Source organism: Stegodyphus dumicola, chromosome 11 (genome assembly GCF_044657685.1).
Source record: "Stegodyphus dumicola isolate Sdum_Otavi_A_Nest chromosome 11, ASM4465768v1".
NCBI classification, from domain to species: domain Eukaryota; kingdom Metazoa; phylum Arthropoda; class Arachnida; order Araneae; family Eresidae; genus Stegodyphus; species Stegodyphus dumicola.
This window is the reverse complement of record NC_140778.1, coordinates 112,268,473-112,284,809: the sequence shown is the minus strand read 5'-3', so window position 1 is coordinate 112,284,809 and position 16,337 is coordinate 112,268,473. Positions and strand designations below refer to the sequence as shown.

Sequence of the window (16,337 nt, the reverse complement as noted above, 5' to 3'; positions counted from 1 at the left end):
CAATACATCTGGATTTATATCATAAAAATATTTTTCAATAAATAATAGATCAATAAATAAGTATCTTAATATTTTATTCATACTTACGAGCCAGATGATGGGTAACAGGTATAAGAACACACCTCTATTTTCCATGCAATGCAGAAAAATACATAGTAGCTTCATCTGCCAAACGGTCTAGTACATTTATGCAGCATTGTTGTCTAACAAGACTCCAGGTAACTCGAGAATCATGGGAATATTCCAAGTAAACACCACTTTCCCATTGAAATTTTTAAATTTCAGTCACTTAAATCTAATATCCATACATAATTTACATAATCTTACCACATAAAAGATTAATCATTATTATAATTAAAAGATTTACTTCAAAAGATATTTTACAAATAGATATTTTAGATAGGAGAAAAACATATTTATTATATATGCCTTGTACAATGACTAGAACTTTAAGCACTTAAGTGTAACTAAGCAGATGGAACAAATAAATATAATACTGGTTTTTAAGTAAATGGAATCTAATTTCAAATTTTTAAACAAAGTAAGGGGGGTATCAAAGTATCAATATACGACAATTCCAATAATGAGTATAAGGATGGTACCTTACTCTAGATATAATATTACATGAATAATTAATTTTTATTAATCATGTATAAATATTCCTTTCTTTAGTTTTGTTAGTCAAAACATACTTTTATTTTTAATTATTAACTGTACAATGTTTGTCATTTCACAGCAAAATGCATTGTGAAGGAAATACATAAAGTCCATGCGGTGACCAGACAAAAGGACGAAAGTGCACACGACAAAAGCCCACAAAAATGACCCCACTGGGATAATTGCCCACGCGACTAATACCCACACCGATGAAAGCGCACATTGATGAAAGCCCACACAGATAAAAGCCCACATAGATAGAAGGGCACGCTGATAAAAGTCCACACTAACAAAAACCCACACCGATATATACGTCATGAATAGAGATAAAATAAAAAATAAATGAATAAGAAATAATTGAACAATAAATTTAAGTAGCGGAACACATTTCATTTTCGTCTCCGGCTGAATTAAATTCCTATATATATATATAGTACAGAGAGTCAATCAAAATAATATAATTAAAAACATATACATGTATGTATCTTTGTTTTTATATTTACGCAAGAAATGGAAGTGCCTTTGTATAAGTGTGACAAAGGGAGGTGAAAGGGAATACTGGCCACACTGCTTATTTTAATTCTACAAAATTATAAGGAGTATAATATGTATGTAAATTTTCATCATATACAGAGAATAATTTATGAATAATTTAACACTACAGAAAATTTTGCATTATATGAATTTAATATGGAGAATTAAAGCCGAACTTTCATTTTAACGAAAAAAAATAAAAGTACAGTATTCTATTATGATTAAGCGCAAACACCGTTTTAATGGTGAATAAAAAGCATGGTTTCAAATAATCCAGTTAAATTTTGACAACTTGGATTTTACATAAATTAATTTCATTCCCACTTGAAATTTAATTTTTTTAATCATAATAATTACTCGTAAAATTTTTCAGGAAGTCATAGTTATTTTGGATTTCCTGAAAATGTGTGCTGGTTTTAAGTGGGCATTCGTCTTGTGGGCTTTTGTCATGTAGTTTTCTAACTGGCCGCTGGCTATTCAGGCAGGAAACCATTGCCTTCCTTTTCTTTTGCCCCCAGCTGTGTGAAAAAGCAGTTAAAGAGAGGAGAGCCTTGCTTAATTGCTTTATTCCCTATGGAACCTGGGGCGCCAAAGAAGGCCTCAGAAGGGAGGGTGTGGCAGGAGAACAATTAAAGAGGATTTTAAATGTTTTTTGTTAGTTACCTACTAGAAAATAACATTATCTGAAATTCCGCTTGTAACTGAAGTTTAACCCCTTTCTTACATTTCTTTAGTATAGTTCTTGAATAACCTTTTGTCTAAGGATTTAGTTAGAATTTCAATTATTTTAAAAATTTCAATAATTGGAAAATGAAAGGAATTAAATATTTTTTAACCATTTTTAAAGGGATAATTCACTGTTTTTGCAGTAAAACTGCAGAGTGGAAAAATATGCTAGTTCCTGATTTGATAGTGTCTCTAACAACTTTTTGATGAACTAATTAAACATGCTTGTTATATCAAAGCCATTGTTTAAAAGTAAAACTACTGAACTATTTCTAAAAACATTAAATTATTACATATATTAAAATTTACGTACAAGTAATATTTTTCATTTTAACTTTCATATGGTTGAAAACGCAACCATGTGAAAGTTAAAATGAAAAATATGAAACCGTAATAAAAGTTAAACTATTCGAATAATTTTAATAACACAGGTTTCTGAACTTAGCAACAAGAGGATTTAAGAACCATGAGCCCAGCGTTGTAAGAAAAGTAATCTTGCACATTAAAAATAATTTTTATTTCAATAAAAATATTATATTACTCGATTAACTGTAAACGCTTAAAAAACAGTTCATTTCAATTTACCGTAATTATTTATATACAAAAACTTTGATTGAAGCAAATTTAAACAGCATTTAGAAACTGAAAATTCACTGGAACACTTCTTTTGTGGGTTTTATGCTGTTATTACGTGTTGAATATTATTTCGCCTAGATTAAGAAAAAGAAACTCATAACATGTAAAAATTTATTAGGTAGAAAAACTATCAAATTAAGGTCATTTTCTTCTCCTCGAAGTGCATTGATTTCCTTATACGAATTTCATATTCTGACAGCACAGAAATAGTGGCCACATATCTTGTAGGAGGTATTTCTTAAAAGCCTCATGTGTTGACGATCAAGTAGAAAAAAAATGTTTTGTTATGGAGTTACGTTTTGAATAACTTTTTTCTTCTATTGAATGAGTTCAAAGTTTCTAATATCTTGTTTTCTAGCATGAAATGTTTCACCAGTTTTTAAGGTTCTTTTCTAAGAATAATTCTAATTCATTAAGCAGAAGTTAGTAAGAACAAGTAAGGTGTACTTCAAATTTGATCTCTTAGGTTTATTAGGTCTGGCTACCAAATAACTGTTTTTGAATTCAACATCAAATTTTAAACATATATTTTTTTTTAAATTTGTGTCTTTTATTTTCAAAAAACATGCACGTAATCCAAAGTTTCTGTGACAAAAGTTAGTATAAGAAAAGTGGGACAAATTAAATTATCTGTATATTTAGTCACTATTAAAAACGAATTCTGGCTAGACTATGGGTCCTCAATCAGGAGGAATAGCCCTAAGGGGAATTTCAAAGTTTCAGAGAGTAATTTAGTCCACCTTTTCTTTACGTATTAAGTATTTAGATTTAGTTTATGAATACAAAAAAGAACATTTATTCAAATTTTGGTATTTACCAACATGTTTGATACTTGTTTAATTTACTTAAAAAATAATCCGTATTTAAACAAACACATATCTACTTTTCAAGTTTTGGGAAGGAGAGGTTGAATGATCATTTAGCAATGGTGGAAAGGGTATATGGGGAAAAAGCTGGTGAGAATCACTGGTCTAGACTGAGCCAACTTGATTTAAATATAGAATTTTATACTCTATATAGAATTTTATACGAATCTTTAATTCTTACTGTAGAGTCATTAGGTTATATATATATATATATATAATGTTGTATGATCTTAAATCCATTTAGTGCGAATACAAGTTATTATTACTTGCGCAATTGCTGCAAAGTTAGTTAATAATAATTTATTTCCTAAACAGTATTGATTAATTGATTATATTATCTCCCGAGTTTAATTAAAGTAGAATTATTTTAAAAGTGTGAATCTATATTGTATATAGGTATACAAAGATACACATACATATACATGTATGTGTATCTTTGTTTTTATATTTACGCAAGAAATGGAAGTGCCTTTGTATCAGTGTGACAAAGGGAGGTGAAAGGGAATACTGGCCACACTGCTTATTTTAATTCTAAAAACTGGTAAGTTACTGGTTAATACTGGTAAGTTATATTTTGAAAGATGTTTTGAAGTAATTTGAAAGCAAAATGTTAATAATGTTTTAACGGGGACTGGAGTTAAATCATCACGAAGAATAAAATTTCAATTGTAAAAGGAAAATTAAAACATATAATCATTGTCATTGATCGAAAATTAGTTGACTTTTCAAGGGAATCAAACCAACTCCCGTTCAATGAACAATAATTGATAAAAATACGTAAATACGAAAGTGTTTCGTCTGGTGTCCGCCGACAACATCGCGGCAAAAACATCGCGGAGGAAAACGTCGCGGAGAAAACAACGCAAGGCGAAAACGTCGTGCTACAAAACATCGTGGGAGAACACATCGCAAAGAGAAAAACATCGCAGTTCTAAAACATCGTGGTACAAAATATCGTCGTCGAAAATAAAGCGGTTCAAAAACTTCGCAATTTAAAAACATAGTCGTCGAAAATATCGTGATAAAAAATAAAGTATCTACAAATCATCGCATGACGATAACATCGCAGACATGCTTTTTTCAGACATGCTTTAATAACTGTAAATGGATATTCCCATAATGATTCGTGAGCGCAAGAGGGTAAGAAGGATAATTTTTACTTTCATATTTTTTATTAATACATTTTTGCTGAGAAAATAAAAAGGAAACTTAAGCATAGAAAATTAATGCAACTTATAGCACTTAATAGAATTTTAAATCGACATAGTTAACTAACAAAGACCATAATAAATTATTTTTAATAAAGATTTTGCAGGTAATTTTTCATAAAAAGTATAATCTATTAAGTTGCATTTAATTTTCTATGCTTAAGTTTCCTTCTTATTTTTTCAGCAAAAATTTATTAGTTAATAAAAAAATGTGAAAGTAAAAATTATCCTTCCTTACATCACTTGCGCTCACAAATCATTATGGGAATATCCATTTACAGTTATTAAAGCCTGAAAAAAGCATGTCTGCGATGTTATCGTCATGCGATGATTAATAGATACTTTATTTTTTACCACGATATTTTTAAACTGCGAAGTTTTTGAACCGCTTTATTTTCGACGACGATGTTTTGTACCACGATGTTTTAGAACTGCGATGTTTTCTCCCACGATGTTTTCGCCTTGCGTTGTTTTCTCCGCGATGTTTTCGTCCGCGATGTTTTTGCCGCGATGTTTTCGGCTGTAACCGTTTCGTCTTTACTCGAGTTATAAGTTAAAGCCAAACCGGCAATTCTAGTCAGGCCAAATATTTCCGCGAATAGAAGGAATTATGAACCAATGCTGATATTGAAAGAACTTATTCTTATGAAGCATTTTAGTCAATTCAATTTGGAGTAAAAATCAATTACTGTAGAGAAATCCTATTTAACTCGAGTAATCGTCCCCGACACTTTGATGTTTATGCATTTGAGTACTATATTATTTGTAGAAATTAAACATTGGAAATTGTCATTATGAAATCGAATTCAAAGTAAAGTTGAAATAAACATAGAAGATTATAAAAAAAGATAAATAATGCAAAATTTGTAAAAACAAATCAAAGACAATATAAAAATAATATAAAAAATAATATAGAAAATAATATAAATAAGATCAGTGAATGTACATGAAGATATAAAGGCCAGAAAAGGTATTACTGTATGTATTATGTGTACTTACTTCAGGTAAATATTAGGTGGCTCCTTTACTTCTACGTAACATAACATCACAAGCAGTAGTCTATATGTTAAGCACAAGGTGTACTCTTGGATAAAAGGTTTCAACCTTTAACCTTATTCTATTGTTACTGAACATCAAGTTGATTAGTGAGTTTGGTTTGGTTTAGTGTATGTGAGCACAGCAAAGCCTCAAGGGCTATCTGCCTGAGTAGAGGGATGCCTTCGTGGAAGTCTTTCTAAGAGATACTGGCTCATGTACAAATTACACATGGGGAAAACTACGAAAAGGCCCATGCAGTCAGCCCGTCTGCGGGATTGGAAACTCTGACTGAACTTCCAGTGTTCCACGACTTTACCGCTTGGCGGACTCTTTTGACTAGTGAGAAGTCACCAGCAATCTTACAGAAGGTCATTGACAGTTTGCATGCTCCTGTGAAGGATTATAACTTGTTTGTTAGCTCCATTCTTGAAGCTAACATTCAAACATAAAATTCTATGTTTTACTGGGGTTAGTTTCATAAAAAAAATTTCTATTGATTTCAAAAGAGAAAAAAAAAATTGAGCATTTTTTGAGATAAGAATAGTTGAGATAAGCAGTATGCATAACAACTTACATATGTTACATTCTAAACGTGAAAAAAAATTTTTTGATTGGTAGAACGTATCTCATCTAAGACTTAATCATTTATTTTGGATTCGCAAAACTTTCTAGACATTGTTCCTTTGAAAATAAATCTGAGAAAAAGTTCAAATATCAGAAAAAATAAATAATTAGTTAGACAAATAAAAATTAATAAATAATGGAGTAAAAGCTGTACATTAAGCAAGCGTCAGTCATCCAATTCTCAAGCTTTTCATGTAGGCACAAGGCTCAACAGCGGCTAAGCGGTAAAAAACATGGAGGTAGGAAGTAAGATGGAGTCGCCCTAAACAAGTTTCTCCGTACCCTGCTCTGAAGCACCGGCGATCCCTACGTGGTGACCAAAAAATTGGGTCATTTACCATTGAGTTCTATGGGATTTGACGCATTCTGGTGTAAATATTTTGTAATTACGTCGCAAATATACATATAAATGTATATATTTTCTTTTTCTACAACACTTCAGAGTCCTAAGTATGTGAAAACAACATATTTTTAAACAGCATTTCATTCTGAACTGAATTAAATGCTATACTTTTCACAGGACGGTTTAATTTGAATGAAATATTTTCACAAGTTTTCGTTAATTACATTAGGAAAAAAAATTAAGGTAATTCGATTTTATTCGGTTAAGGTACAAAAATTAAGATCAAAGTTTATTGTATTATTAATATTAAAATTATGCATTATTTCTTTTCTATTTATAGAGCTTCTTCCTAAAATTCTTTCTTAAATATGACATGGTTTTTTGGCTTCTTTTAAATCGAAAAATGTAAGTCAATTTATAATTAATGCTCTATTCGGTTCATTTTAAATTAGAGAATTATTAGGAATTAGCGAAAAGGGAATAATTCTTTTAATTATACTTATCAGATTTTTTTTTTTTTTTTTTTTTTTTACCCTTCATTTCAACAATACATATTCCAAAACTCTTTATTACGTTCTTAAGTGCACATCTCATAGCATTTGCTTTACAATACCTTTTAGCAGATTGCTTTCCAATACGAACAATTCTTGCTTAAATAGTTTTATAACGTATTTGTCAACAGGATTTCAATTTATGTTTACAATTCAATATTAAAGTTATTATATATTTAGATAACATTTATAATTATTATAAATTAGATACATTTAATCATTAGATTTCTTCACAGTACTTTCACAGTTGTTTATAAGTGAATAAATTCTTCATTTCAAATACATTTATAAATAATTTAATGAATATTTAAGTATTTTGTCAAAGGCAGATATATGCTTTTTGCAAGCACGTGCATAAATACCCATACATATTTCCTATTTATCATTTCCGGCATGTGCAAATCTTTAATTTCTGTGCATTCACTATATTTTTCGTGTAAAGTAATTTACACTAATTTAGCATACACCCGAAAGTTTTACATAAAAAATATATATGAATATAATTTGAATGAAAATTATAAGTATTATTTTTAATACCCACTCAAAGGTCAGTTTTTCTTCAAAATTCCTCCACGATGGCATCTATCTCTTTAGGCAGATAGCCCTTGCATGCGTTACTCTATTTAATAAAAACTTAATCTGACCTATGTGCCTAATTACAAATATTTTAACATACATAATTTTATATTTACATTTAGCCATCAAGTTTCAAACTTTTCAAATCTTCTAGAAAATAAATTTTGGCAGATCTCTTTTAGCAATTTTCTTAAAATCTATATTTTTGTAGTGCAACAGCTTAGAATTTTATAAAACAAATTCATAATCAAAATCGCTGTTGTTAGTTATCGAAAAATAACCAAGATGCGATTTTTGCGTAAATGTCAGTAAACTATACAAATTGCTATTATCCATCACACTATGAATGTTTCTTTCATGCGAAAGTGTCCCTTTTTCGATTTCTATGGAACTGTCCTGTGTCGAAATACTATCAGAATCTTGTCAAGCGAGCTTCTGAATGTAGACAAAGAACACCCCGTCTGGTGACCCAAGCTTCAAAGCAGTGCTTCACTTCTACCGCGGAATGGCCCCTCCTCCCTTTCCTACCTCCATGCTAAAAAACGCTGAACACTGGTAGCTCGGTCCGGGGTTTAAATTCCGATGGAAAGGCTGACAGCATGGGCACTTTCGTGGTTTTCCCCTTGCGTAACATGTATACGAGCGAGTTTCCTTTAAAATGTCCTCCACAAAGGCATGCCTTCCCTTGGCTTAGTGTCATTTCGTCCGTTCTCTTTTCATGCCGAGTTTGAAATAGTGTCGTTCGTCTGCTGCCATTCGCACTTATTCTGTCTTTCCCATTTCATTCGATGTTCGAAAAGTCACATTATGATTAAGAAAAGATATTATTCAAACGAACTGACCCTTACTACTTTGACCTAAGTTAGCCTTTGTGTTCTAATATTTATTAAACATTTTCTTTAGATAAATTTATTCTGAGCAGAATAATGAATTTCAGACATGTTCAAGAGGTGTGTGTTTGAATGTAATTCCATTTTTGTCATATAGTGTCTTTTTTTTCAATTTCACATACTTCTAAATAAAAATAGAACGCCTGTTCCTCTGCTTTGACAGAAAATCAAAATGTAGCAAGTGTATAACGAAGATGTACATGTTTTATTAAAAATATAGCGAGCCCTCTATAACGCAACCATTCATGGTTTTAAAGGATTTTGGTTGTAGATATGGTGATCTTAGAAATGTGATATTCACTGGCAATGTTTGTTTATGTTCACAAAAAATACAGGTTTCTTTCAAAAGGTGACCTCTTAGAAATGTCGTCAATAGATATAATTCACTGTAATTATTTTCTAATGGATAATGGAATTAATTTAATCTAATGTCTAGAAAACAGCTATTTACCGTAGGGAGATTTAAAAGCACTATAACTGTAATTAAGAGCACTGTAATTGTTCCTTCACAATCAGCTGTAATATAAGATTAGCTGGTTTCTGTGTATTTTTCATGTTATGTAACTGATATCCATAAATCTTGAACAAATATACAGCAAATGCAAGAGAAATTATTAAAAAATTACAATTTGAAACATTAATACTATTTTTCTATTACTATATATAATACTATTAATGAATGATGAATTTATATAATATGTATACTTAGAATCTAAAAGCGATGAACTTTGATGACTCTATAAATATATATTTATGTAGTTACAAAATTTTATTAGATGTTATTGTATGCATAGTTCTTTATAATCTTCCCAATCTCTAATGAAATGTTACATATTTATTACTACAGTTTGAGATGATTTTACTTAAATTTGTAGATATGCTGACTTCTGAGAGTTGTTCCATCCCCACCCAAAATAAATAAATAAATAAAATAAAAATTAAAAACACTATTCCGAATTGCTGTAGTTTAAAGATTAAGAGGTTACATTTGGAATTCATTTTTTTGACAGGGTGTCAGCTGACAATTTTAATTTATTCTGAAGTCCAAAAGAAACTATTTCTAGAAAATCACCAAATTATAATTGTTACATTCAAAAAAGCTTTCAGTGAGAAATATGTTTAAACTTTGATAATAAGCTCAGTCTAAAGTAAAGAATAAAGTATCTCTTAGCCAAGTTTTCATTGTGCTTAACTGTTTTAATATTCCTAAACTAAAAAGGAACTAAAATGAACTTAAAGGAAAAACTAAAAAGAAATTTAAAAAAAATCTGAAATGTTTCAGATTTTAAATTACGTCCAAAGGGGCGTTTTTTAACATTTTGTGTGTTACCTTTCTTTATCAAATATCATGTTCCTCGCACTTAAACCATAAGATCCAGTGCAACAGCAATATCGCAAAATACTCGTAGTTTTAAAACGAGCATATCTTTAGAATTTCCGATACAGAGACTCACGCGCTGGAGATAAAAATGTTTTTTCTGCACAACGTTGCCATTGCTCGCTTTGAATTCCTTGAGTTTGTTAATCAAAAATTCGTCAAAGTTTTAAAAAATAGGAAATCGATCATAAAACAAATTTCAAATTTCAAATTTGGTCTTCCACATGCTCATATTCGTTGGAGGATTACGTTATTCAAAATTCGATGACTCTATGTACCATTGTTTTATCACAATACGAGAAATATACATACATTTATGCAGATTTTTCATTATTTAATTTCTTCAAATATAATGCAGGACTCTAACATTTTGTGGCAACAGTTTGAAAAGTGAACCGACGTTTATGAGTCCGACGCAAAATGCCAAAACGAAACTAATAGTCCTTCGGGATTCAAATCCCTTTGGACTAAAAATAAAATTCAAGTGTTTTTAATTAAAAAGTTAATGGTTTTAATAATGAAACATAATTATATTTAATCTCAGTCATATTACCTTAAAAATGGCATGTGAGAAACTCCGCAATGATATTTTTCATTTTCACATACTCATACCAAAGTTAAATAAGTAAATAAATAATAAAATGCAATTTCAGATTTATCATCCAAACGTTATAGCTAATCACTTAATCAGAGAGTATAAAGTTTGCTTTCAATGTAATAAATTAAACAAATAAAGAAGTGATAAAATACAAACTAGACATATATTTGAAACATTGAAATTCAGATTTGAGTACTCCATTTATTATAATTAAAATTATAAATACACGATTTAGTAATAAAAAAATAAGCCCCTTTTATCGGCGTGTGCTTATATCTGTGTGGACTTTTATCAATGTGCGCTTTCATCGCTGTGGGTATTTGTCGCATGGTCAATTATCATAGTGGGCCTTTTTTTTGTGGGCTTTTGTCTGTTAACCAGTCCATGCATATCATTAAAGCTTCTTTTGATAAACATTAAACATAACAGTAAATGGCAAAAAATAAAAATTATCTAATATAAAGTATAACTGTGTGTGTCAGTAAGATAGAATAAGAAACAGACTGTTGTTTAATGCAATGAATAAGTAAGAATAACAAATAGTTTATAAAATACACATCATAATACGTGTACATCCAATGCACATTAACTTTTTGGAAAATTTTGGAATGTGTATATTGAAATCACTTGTGAAATGCAGAGTTGCCAACTCTCCCGATTTTCGACCGCTCTCCCGCCAATCCGATTTACAATATATTTCTCCCGACTTTTTCTCACGAATCTTTTAATTTTTCTGGGGGCTTCATAGTTCGTGCTGGTCTTTTCTGTACAGAATTTCCATGACTATCATTTCCAGGTTCTTCATTTATTTGTGGATACTCGGTTGGCTTTTCCAATGAATTGTTATCATCGTGTTCATCATCACTGTTGGATGGCAAAATTTTCTCAGCTTCTTCATCTGTTGTATTACATGCTATAGCCTATCATAATTCCTTTTTTAGCTTTTAGATCCATCTTTCTATGTTTCTCTCGTCTTATATGAACATATGCTTCACATCCAAATCTTGTAAGATAAGTAATGTTAGGCTTGCGTTCTTTATATAGTTCATATGGTGTAAACCTTTTATCATTTTTGTGACTCCTGTTATTCACATGTACAGCTACCTTAACGCTTTCAGACCAAAATTTTATCGGTAATTCTGCATCAATTAACATAGTTCTAGCAGATTCAATTATAGTACGATTAAAACCTTCAGCTTTTTCGTTACTTTCCAGAGTATAAGGCGTTGTAAGTTCATGTTTAATTCCCATTTTTTCAAAAAAAAAAAAAACTTATATTTTTAGCTAAAAACTCACTACCATTATCACTACGAATTCTTTTTAGTTTGTTTCCTGTATGTCTTTCTACTTGAATGATAAGTTTGATTAGAGCTTCTCAAGTTTCACTCTTCTTCTCAATTGTTATCACAAATATGAAATTACTGTAATCATCTACCACTGTTAAAAAATAACAGCTTCCATCTATTGATTTCTTAATTGGTCCAACTAAATCTATGTGCCATAATTCTAAAATATCTTCAGATTGCTTAAATTTCACACTTTTATAAGATGTTTGTGTTATTTTACCTAATGTATAAGGTTGACAATTGTTTTCAGAAATTTTTACATTTTCTAACCCAATGACCGATGAGTGTTTTTTCATTTCTATCAGCCTTTGATAATTTATATGACCTAATCTCTGATGCCATAGTACATCATTAACATAACTAATTTTAGCTTCTTCAACAATATTTCCTTCAACTTCAAATTTATTTCCATTTCTGTTAGCTATATATAGAATGTTTCCCTGTTTATGATCACTTCTGCTTTATTCTTGATAAAAATTACTTTTAAATCATGATCTACAATTTTTGATACTGACAGCAGATTTTCCCTTAAATTCGGTACTTGCAGAACATTTTCTATCAGTTCTTATTTCTATCAGTTTGCATTTTAATGTTACCAATACAACTCTATTTGATCATGGCCCCTTTTTCAGCCGTCATTATTTGTCGTTCTTCATCTTTAAAATGAGTAAATATTTCTTTATTAGTTGCCATGTGAGATGTGGCTCCTGAATCAATAATCCATTTAATTTTTCTATTCTGTTGTTCATTTATTTTATTCTTTCCATCATTTCTATCTTGATTAAGATATGTGCTTTCGATTTTCTTAGGTACTTCAAATAAGCATGTAGCTGATTCATATTCTCTTTCCTTGACATTCTATAAGTTTTATTTGTTACATTTCTCTGCTGTCGGTGTTCTTGTTTAGTTTTCATTTTACATTCAGTTGATTTGTGGTCGAATTTTCCACAGCAAAAGCATTTTATAATATTATTATTATTTCGACATTCTTTTATTAATTGTCCTAATTTTCCACAATTAAAGCATCTTCTTTCATATTTCGATTTTATCCAGTTTTCTTTTGCCTTAGAACTTACTTCTATTTCTTTTCCTCTTTGTTTATTTTTTCCTTCTGTTTCTTTTAAAGCTTGTCTAATTGAAGCTAGATCTTTCTCTTTATTGCTTTTAATAATTTTAACATCAAATTCCTTTCTAAGTCCTTCTAGTATGAAGTAAATTAATTCTTTATCTCTTATTTCATCTCCAACTTGAATACTTTTACTTTAGAATTACAGCTCTATTCATATAATCATCTACTGATTCATTTTGAGTCATTTTCAGTTGAACTAATTCTATTCTACATTTGATTTGAATATCTTCTGTTCTTGCTGTGGGCCCACCAGCAGCCGAGCAGTAAAGTCGCTGAACACTGGTAGTTCGGTCCGAGGTTCGAATCCCGCGAACGGGCTGGCTGCATGGGCGTTTTCGTGGTTTTCCCCATGTGTAACATGTATACGAGCCAGTTTCCCTTAGAAAGTTCTCCACGAAGGCATCCCTCCTCTTAGGCAGATAGCCCTAGTGTGCTTTGCCATAATTAAATACACCAAATGAATGAAATGTCTGTTCTTGCCGCCATTTCATTTTTGATTTTCTCCCATAACTTCTTTGCGTTCTTTTCATTCGCATGTTTTAACGCTTGTGGAGCTGTCATAGTTTGATTCATTATATTTCTTGCTATCGCGTTATTATCATCCCATATTTCCCAAGTTTTTATTTCATTTTCGAAATTAACATCATCCTTTTTATATGGTTTTGGTGGTTCATCAGCTTCTATCATACTTCTCCATATTTTTAAACTTTTTAATTCACTTTCAATTCTGTTGGCCCAAATAAAATAATTATCATCACTTAATTTTTCTGTATGACTCAAATTTATCATATTATATGCCATATTTTCTGATTTATATTCACTAATTATAATACAAGTCTAATTTTTCTCTTAGAGAAATTGGCGATTTTGTTAAGCCTAAACAACATTAATGTTCTGAAAGTTATAATGAAACTCTTCGTCTTCCAGATACATTTTTAACTTATTCATTTTACAATTTACTATCAATGTTGCCAAAATATTAAAACTTAAAATTATGCTTTATAAACAAATACTATCATTTTTTCCCCTAAATCTTTGTAAACATCCTCATATTGATTTAAACTCTTACTAAGCTGCTATTGGAATCGAAGAGCTCGTTCAACATTTGCGTCATATTGCAAAAAATGATACCTAATTTTCTTCCCAATTCAAGTCCTACGCTGATGACTCTAGCTGTGAATGCAGCTGGTACGAATTGGTCTTCGTCATGTTTATTTGTTTCGGGAATCATGTTAACTCATCCTCATTTAGTTCTTCGTCAACCATTTTTTCTTCAATATGTGCTTGAGCTAAATCCTCAAAAACCTTCTCCTCCTATAGTTTGGGCCAATTTAGTGATCTGAGAATATTCGTACTCTAATGGAAATCTATCATTCTCATCTTTAGCAGCATCCAGCCATATTGCTTTCTAGCATGCGTTGAGCATTGATTGTTTAATCTCAGTATATGGCAGTCCAACATGCTTAACACAATGTAAGATTGTAAATTTCTTCCAAGCCATCCATAAGTGTAAGAGATTCATCATTCTCCATTTTTTCTCAAATATACCCAAAGGTTTGTTTGATATACAATGTCATAAAAGTCGGAATTATTACTTGATTCAATGGCTGTAATAAGGAAGTTGTATTTTTTGGGTAAAAAGACAATTTCTATTTTTTGTGTTGTAAATCTTGAAGATGAATAGTCGCATTTTCAATTAAAAGAAGAGTCTTAAAAGGCAATCCCTTTTTACTTAAATAATTTTTGACATCTGGGACAAATATGTTTAGAAACCATTCATTGAACGTTATGGAAGTGACCTATGCTTCGAGATTGTAACATGAATCTTTGGCATTCGGTAGCATTACTAGATGAAGAGTCTGTGCTAGCAGCTAGATGAATATGCGTTTAGACTAACATGGGAACAATGGTTATACCTAAAAAGGGAGAAAATATATATTATAAATAATTCTGCATGAATTAAATGTTTTAAATTAGCTATATTGTGAATTTTTATTTAACTGAATTATATTCAAAAGTTAAAAAAATTAATCTATTGCTTTGTTATTAATATTATTAATCTGTTTCTTAATGTCTTAGTTTATTCATCAGTAGGAGACCAAATAACTTTAAAACATAATTATCTTGTATTTTTTCGAATGGCCATAGGCTAGTAAATGTGTTAAAGTAAAATAACATAAAAATTGCATTTCAAGACTATTGGCCCATTTGGGCTAATAAATTCATCTCTAATTTCTATGATGCTAACTATTTTCTTGATCCATTGAGTATTTCTGTAAGAAAAGAGTATGTATTAATGTTATTATAATTCATATTGTAGTTTTTACAATTGCTGAACAGTATTCTTTACAAATTCTTCTGTTTAAACGAATTATAATATAATACTGTGTAATTTAGGCCAGGCAGGATGTTAGACTCCCTGTCGTTTCAAAACCTGGTGGCATAGGAGGTGATGTGAGGATCCAGAGGAGACACCACCGATGTCCCCTCGAGTTGGGACTGAGACACAAAATGTGCCTCCAAGGAGCGACCTGGGTAAAATTAATACTTTATTTTAACTTTTTCTTTTTGTACTTTTCATGAACAGCTTTCTTTTATAAGCTAAACGTTTGGAATAGTAATTTTTCCATCTTTTCTCAATAACAAACTCTTTTTAGAAAAGGCCTGGTTAATTTCAAATTGCGTTAATAGGGAATCTTTCATAAACTAGCAACAAGCATTCCAGAATTCCTTTGTTATTAAATTAATTTTGTCCCTTGTGCTGAGAAAGGACTATGATTTGACACAAGATGCTTCCTAACTGCATAAATAAGACATTTTTCTTAAATCCTTTATGAAAGTCTTTTTCTATTGAGTTGAATTGAATTTATGAATTTTTGTGGAATTTTTGCATGCTAAAAACAGACTTTTTTGTTTTACATGATGCTAAATTTGACTTTTGAGTGCCATTTTTTTTTAATACAGTTGCAAAATGTATTGCAACTGTACTGTAGTTCTACTACTGTAGTTCTCTAGGAAAAACGATTTGACGATTTAAATGAGCATCTGAGATGCTGCAATTTCTTCTTGGTCTATGATATCTAAAATAAATAAAATAACAGCATTGGAAATTTTTGCAGATTTTATGTCCTTCTAGGAAAGTGAATTTTTATATTATACTGATATATGACATGCTTTTATAAGATGGTAATGTTCTTTTCCATGTAAAGTCATTAAAAATGGGAATCTAAAATATTT

The 16,337-nt window shown here is 30.3% G+C and overlaps 1 protein-coding gene and 1 long non-coding RNA gene across 7 annotated transcripts in view; one reads left to right on the top strand and one right to left on the bottom strand.

Annotated features, from left to right (window-relative positions):
* The window catches only part of LOC146994250 (uncharacterized), a 103,506-nt gene extending 93,359 nt beyond the window's left edge, over nt 1-10,147 (bottom strand). Inside the window, exon 1 of one of the 4 annotated variants that reach the window (XR_015044100.1) lies at nt 9,980-10,147. This is a non-coding gene — a long non-coding RNA (uncharacterized LOC146994250). The remainder of the gene's footprint in view (nt 1-9,979) is intronic. The other 3 variants (XR_015044102.1, XR_015044103.1, XR_015044101.1) reach the window with 3 other exon arrangements.
* LOC146994249 (charged multivesicular body protein 5-like) overlaps nt 1-16,337 on the top strand; it is a 574,371-nt gene that overhangs the window by 104,529 nt on the left and 453,505 nt on the right. The window contains exon 4 of one of the 3 annotated variants that reach the window (XR_015044096.1): nt 15,498-16,326. The exons of the other annotated variants lie outside the window; for them this stretch is intronic. The gene's annotated coding sequence lies outside the window, so the exon portion shown is untranslated. Of the gene's footprint in view, nt 1-15,497; nt 16,327-16,337 lie in introns of those variants that run through there. 3 annotated transcript variants of the gene reach the window in all.